Below are 6,893 nucleotides of genomic sequence, written 5' to 3'. Positions count from 1 at the left end.
GCCTTATGCCTGGTGTTTTGTTCCACTCTTGCCGCCCTAGTTTCCGTCATACCGGTGTTATGTTCCTTGATTTTGCGTTCCTTACGCGGTTGGGTTATAATGGGAACCCCAAGACAGTTCGCCTTGAATAAAACTCCTCCAGCAAGGCCCAACCTTAGTTTTACCATTTGCCACATAAGTCTTTTCCCCTTAGGTTCTGCAGACTCAAGGGTCATCTTTATTTGGTAAAATTTTGTACTGCTTTGGGTGTAGTACAAGGAGCATTCTATATATCCCGCGAAAAAGGGTGTATTCTATATGCATGAAACAAAAAGGAGCGTACAACCATCCTTGCCCGCTAGAGAAAAAAAAACTTCTATGTGATTTGCACCATACAAGCTCGTAATCAGTTTTCACTTAATCGCATCATCCGTCACAAGGAAACATTATTATTTGCGAATGCAAGTCGTTCGCGTCGTTCTTAGGGAAGCTTGCAACATCAGATGAAACCTAGCCACCGCCGCTACTATCGTCTCCTCCCATCATATTGATTAAATAGATAGTCGGGAGTAGTGCTGAGAGGGGGAGGGAGTTCTTTTCTCGCGCGGAGAGGAGGCCTCCGACTATGGCAATGTGACGATCATGGACAATGGAAAAACAGAGCCCAAACACCAGATTGGCTTCTGAAGGGAACATAGATCAACAACACGCACACGCGTTGCGAAATGACATTTAAGATGAACCAACTGGCCCATCATATCTCCAGTGTCCTTTATTTTGGTCTGGGGGTACAAGTACAATGACGTCCGTGTAGAGTTCTGGCAAGCTATCCTTCTCGCTGATATGCTAACTACTACCGGTCCGAGCCTTCTGGAACCAAAGAACTTTGCAGCGACGTGACTAACCATGACTTCAACATTATGAATATCATAATCATGGTGGGCTTTCACTCGGTTCTAAATGGAAATACACACATGCCATTTTTTCTTCATGAACACGGATGCTTCCAAATTGTTCCCCGAGTTGCAGGCAAAGGAATTCAAATATGCAATATTTGGTAAAATTTTGTACTCCTCTGGGTGTAGTACAAGGAGCATTCTATATATATCCTGCAAAAAAAGGAGCATTATTATACCTGGAAGAAAAAGGAGCATTCCACATGGTGATTTTGAATATATTTCCTTTTTTTAATCATGAGATACCACTATCCTTGCCCGTCGAGGAAATTTTTTTGTGTGATTTGCATCACTCATTCACCTCATCCGCAACAAGGAAATATTATTATTTGTGAATGCAACTCATTCGCGTCATTCTTAGGGAAGCTTTGGGACGAAAGGTGAAACCTAGCCACCGCCGCTACTATTGTCTCCTCCCATCATATTCCTCTCCCCGTCATCAGATGATGCTACCGGGTAAAGCCAACTAAATAGATGGTCGAGAGGGTTGCGGAGGGGGAGGGGGGGGGTCTTTTCTCGCACGAAGAGGGGGCCTCTGACTATGGCAATGTGATAACCATGGGCGATGGAAAAATAAAGCTCAAACACTAGGGTGATGACCCCCGGAATCCGGCAATGGTGGACATGTCAGTGTAGTTGTGGGGAACTGCGACGATTGATCGAGTCGGTGGCAATCCATCGTGATCCTTTCACCGGCAAGCACGGCTCCCTCCGTGTAGGAGCAGTGGCGGGCGTCGGCATGCTGCTTGACCATGATCCGTCTTGACTGGTGGCAGCTTTTTGTAGGAGATGTCTCATCATCGACTTCCCGTTAGCTCGGCCTTTGTCACCGCCACATTATAACACTTCTCCATTAGAGGCAAACAGGTAGGTGACTCTCTTATGGTGAAGCTTATGTGCTATCATCCACAGACCGCAAGCGCATCAATGGTGTGCTTGCAAATCTATATGATCAACGGATCTTGATGCGACTCATGCTGTCGTCTCTTCCTTTTTGTCTCATGAGTCCGAGGACAACCAATCGAGGCCAATCCTCTATCTAGGCCAGTTTTGGTGCACATTTGTGATAAGTTTCGGTTTACGGGTTACTTTACAACTATCTAATTAGGATTCCATTGTGGTTTTCTTGATGACTGCTAGGTGAGAGAGCTTCTGGAAAATCTGCCATCAACATGGTGACAGAAATACCACTTCATGCCGGGGGTGGGGATCCATGCTCTGGCCTTTACTCATCCGACTCAATAACGACATAATTGTGTTGTTAACTTGTTGAAGGCATTTTCTGGACCGACACTCTAGCCTTGATTGGTTGAACTTGGCATAATTGTGTTGTTGCCGTGTGTTCTTCTTGGAGGCGTTGCTGCAGAAGAAAATGAGTTAGTCATAAGTGTTTACATGTCATGTCATGTCATGGCTCTATCATTGTTGCCTATTTCCTGTACTTGCTTGTTGATGCTTTGGTTGCATTACCTTGTATCAACTTCAATAATATTGTGGCTATGTGTATCCGCGGACATGGAAGTCGGGGGAGTTTAACATTCCTTTAAAAGAGCACTCGCCTGACATTTGCATCTCATTCAGTTTTGTATTGTCCATAAACAATTTAATTTGTGCGTTGTGTGTGCCGTATAGCAAATTCAGAAAGTTTAACTAGAGAACTTGATAGTAGTATCACACATTGTGCCTCTAACTAGCAATCACTCACTCTGTACACTAGTGTCAAAAACGTTCTTATAATATGAGACGAAAGGAGTACATGATATATTTATGCCTTTAGTACTTTAATAACGTATATCCCTAATAAACATTGTCTCTTCACTTGGAGCTATCGACATACCAGTGGAGCATATAAGCCTGAATGCTTGTGTTCTGTCCACCACACGACACTGTATCAGTGCTCTCAATGTGCATATGATTGAGCCATTTGACTAAGTTTTCTCAGATGACTTATTTGTCCCTGATTACGCCTGAAGCAACGAGCCTAGTTTCTTTGGCAGATACCATCCCCACTGCATTGCCTTGCCCAATCATCTCGCGATCATTTTCAACACCAAGGCAACGCCTTAGCTGTGCTACTGCTGGGAAAACGATGCGTGCATTGCCGGCCGGCGGCCTTGGAGCACACGCACACACACACCCTTTCTTCTCTGTTTTTGTTTGTGCTCAGCTCAGAGTTCAGACGTCGAGAGGAGCTCACAGTGTTGGGCTGTGGATGAATCCAAGCAGACAGACACAAGACAGACCGTGGTGCATATAACTTCTTTTTCATGCTTTGTCAAGAAGAGAGATTATTTGGACTAGCTGATGATCGGGCGCTAAGAACCTGACGAGGCTGCTGCTTCGAGTGCCAAGCATGCGCACGTCCCCACGGACGGCGACCCGTCGAGAACCTAACGCGATGATCAGCTGCGAGCCGAACTGCCGTCAAGTCTCATCTGCAGGCGCACGGTACAGTACAGACCCAATGACAACAAGCCTCCTGTCACACTGCTCGCAGGCCGTCGTCGTCGTCGGCCCTCCAGCGCCACTCTGCATCCATCCGCTTCCACTGTTCGGCCGGCCACGGGCCACCTACCAGAACAGCGAAAAGTGATGGATCTGCGCGCGTCGTCCAAAGAACTTCTTTGCGGCAACAGCGATGTTCCAGGGCCAGTGGATGGTTCGGCTTTCGCGCGCCGTGCTCTCGGACGCGACGAAGGCCCGCGCTGGCCGGGACAAAGCCGGAGAGCGACCGCGGCCACTTTCCGCGAGAGAGAGCAAGTAGTCGGGGTGGAATCGTGAGGAATCTGAATTGCTCCTCTTGTCCCGGCCCGGTTCTCGCTTGTCCTGCTGGGGCACCAACCGCTTCTCCTCGAGTCCTCGTGTTCTTCTCGCGTCCAGCCAGGGATGGACGGAGAATTCTCCGCTTTCGGGTGTGATCTCGACTGCTGGTATCTGATGTGGTGGTAGCGGAGAGCAGGGACACGAAGCGTTTGCACAAGGATGGGTCGCTCAAGTGGATCGCGCGGCCGTCGCGATGCTCCTTTTCTTGCAAGGCATGGGTGCAATCTATGTAGCGTTCAGGTTCAGGATCATGGCATGTACCCATAACCCATCTCGTCACCGGCTCACAGTCGCACGGAAGAGAAACCACGGCCGGCCGGCTAACGACGGCAATCAACGATCCACGACGGGTCGGGCGACGCAGTCAGAACAGTCCGGATTTTCGTTGCGTCTGTGGCCGTCTGCCAGGAAGCTTCTCGCCAAAATGCCTCTGTCAGTCATGTGCTTTGCAAGGGGGTCAAGGACCCGGCCGGAACGCGCGGGCAAGCTTCCGCGATCCCCATCGCCGCGCGTGAGCGCAGGCCTGCATAGACGGGAGGAAGGACCAGCAATGTATCGGCTCATTATCAGATTTGGACGCAGTACCACCCGGGCTCAAGAGACTGATTACTTGATCATCATCTCGATTCCAGATTACGTTGGAATTGGATCAGTGAGCCCTTGTACGCAAGTCGTGGCTGCTGGTGCGCTCTGGTAGCTCTCGATGCACAGTACAGGGAAGTTTGGTTGCACGTGAACATCCGGTGCGAGGTCGCCGTCGGCACCGGAGTGGGATCCAAAGCTTAGCGGACCAGGAAGGAAAGGCTGATACTATATACTTTGGGGACGAGAGAAAAGTCTGTCTGCCTTGGCTTGAGCAAGGCGAGGCAACAAAGACAACAATGATGGTTAAGGAAAGATGGCCTTTGCTGGAGATGGATCAAAGCAAATGCCGATGCTTCATTCTCTTTGGTTGAGAAGAAGAGGTCGGGTGCTCTGGATCTTCGGTTGTGCTCGTCCTTGCACAAGGTGCTTTTAGGGCTGGAAGATCGCGGCAGCGTGGGGTTAAAGATTTTAATTTTGGATTTGTTGGGTTTTACCCTCGCCGGGAGGGAACCCTTCCGGAAATTCTTAGTGACCAGTGATGGCCAAAGAGGGTATAGTTTTCAACCAGCAAAATTTTTTTTGAAGGTCCACCTGAATCTTTTTCTTTTTTCTATTACATCACACCCCTGGAAAGGGGAAGGTTTTTACACATGTGGGGGAGGGAGAGAGGGACTGAGAGGGGTAATTCGCCTGAGAGAACGCGCGCAGCCACCTATCTACGCACGGCCAGTCGGCCACTTTCAAACGGCCTTTCCAAAGGACCGAGTCTTCCCGGCAGCACCCGAGCAAACGGGCCAGGGAAGGCCGGGCGCCTTGGAACACCACGACATTTCTATGCTTCCACAACTGCCAACAGCAAATGAGGGTGAAGGAGGCATGGGCAACATCACCGGCCACACCCCGCACGTCCAGGGCCTGAAGCGCACCAACATGGTAACCCTTCTCGGCCACCTCAACGCCCACGGTCAGCCAGAACGAGCGGGCAAGGGGACAATCGAAGATCAGGTGATCCGCCGTCTCGATCACGGGGCATGTAGCTTCCTCAGCCGTCACAATAGTCTTCCGGAGCAGGACATCTCTCGTGTGAATCCTCTGTTGTACAAGGAGCCACCCAAAGAACCGGACACGGGACGGTGCAGCGCACCCCCATATGAAGTTGGCGAAGGAGGCTCGCGTGCCGTCGAAGCGTTCCAGGGCGTAGACGGCAGCCGTCGCGACGCCCCCGCTCGCGCCCCGGCACAGGGAACCAGCAATTGACGCGCCTCGGTATAACTTCACTAGTTGCGTCATTGCCCCAAGCGCAAGGATGAGTTATCTGTATCCAGAGATCTAGCACTTATAGCCCGGTCAATCCTCGAACTATTTCTGCACAACCGATGTGGTACAATTAACTCATCAACTCCATTTCGAAAAGAAAGAAGTATACAAATCACCCCCAAATCTACTCTTTGGAATACATAACCCCCTGAACTCAAAACCGGGACAAATAACACCCTGAAATTACTAAAACCGGGTTAATAACCCCCTTGAGTGGTTTTTGTCCAATCTAGAGCGGCTTTGTCCCCCATGATGCAGATTACGCGCTGACTGGGCAAATTACGCTGAGAAGGTCCCATTAGTCAGTTGTCTCTCTCATTTCTTTCCTTTTATCACCTCGTCTCCTTCCTTGCTTTCTTCGTCAGAGCGCCGTCGCCTCCAGAAACGCCTCTCCCCTTTCGTTTGCTAGGGCGCTGTCCGCCGTCACCGCCGTCCCCGTCCGCCGCCGCCGCCGTCATCTGCCGCTTGCCCGTCGCCGAAGGAACGAAAGCATGTGTCCAGGTGCGTGCGCCTCCATCTTCGTTGCTGCTCTGCTTCACTTGTGGTGTCGTTCATCGGCGGAATCGTGAGCTCCAGTGAACGATCGTGTGCGCCGCAGAGGTGTGGGCTCGGGTGAGGGGAATGGGGCGTCTCGGTGCTAGGGATTTAGGGGGAGAAGTAGTGTTTTGGATGCGCCCTGTTCTGTTCAAGTGCGTTTTGGATGATGCCCTATTCTGTTCATGAAAAAAGGGATGTTTTTGTTAGGGAAAAGGTGTGACTTTTCAGCAGATTTTGGTGCAGGACAAGCTGGTATCTCTCGTGCAAAGTAAATGGGTCTGAATGAACTTGCATTGCTAGGAGAATTTATTGTGGATGATTACCCTGTTTAGTTAAGGAGAAAAGTGCACTTTCTTGTCTGAATGAACTGAACATGTTAGTCCATAGTAAATTATCTGCTATACTTGTCTGAATGAAGTGTTTTTGTTTGAATTAGTTTATGGGGTCCATATGTTTATTTCAGCAAGATAGGAACATCTATTTGCTATAATGTACTCTCAATTATGGTGTATTGTGAAGTACATGATCTTTTGGAACAGTTTACTGTCAATTTGTTGTTATTTACATTCTATGAAGTACATAATTTTTTTTCCTAATATAACTCTGTGAAGCACAAAAATGCACAAGGTGTGCTGTCAGAACTGAACAAGATAGTACTTCAGGGCTTGTACAAGTCAGTACTGAAATTGTACTGTC

This window comes from Triticum aestivum, chromosome 3A, assembly GCF_018294505.1.
Source record: "Triticum aestivum cultivar Chinese Spring chromosome 3A, IWGSC CS RefSeq v2.1, whole genome shotgun sequence".
NCBI classification, from domain to species: domain Eukaryota; kingdom Viridiplantae; phylum Streptophyta; class Magnoliopsida; order Poales; family Poaceae; genus Triticum; species Triticum aestivum.
This window is presented reverse-complemented; position numbering follows the sequence as displayed.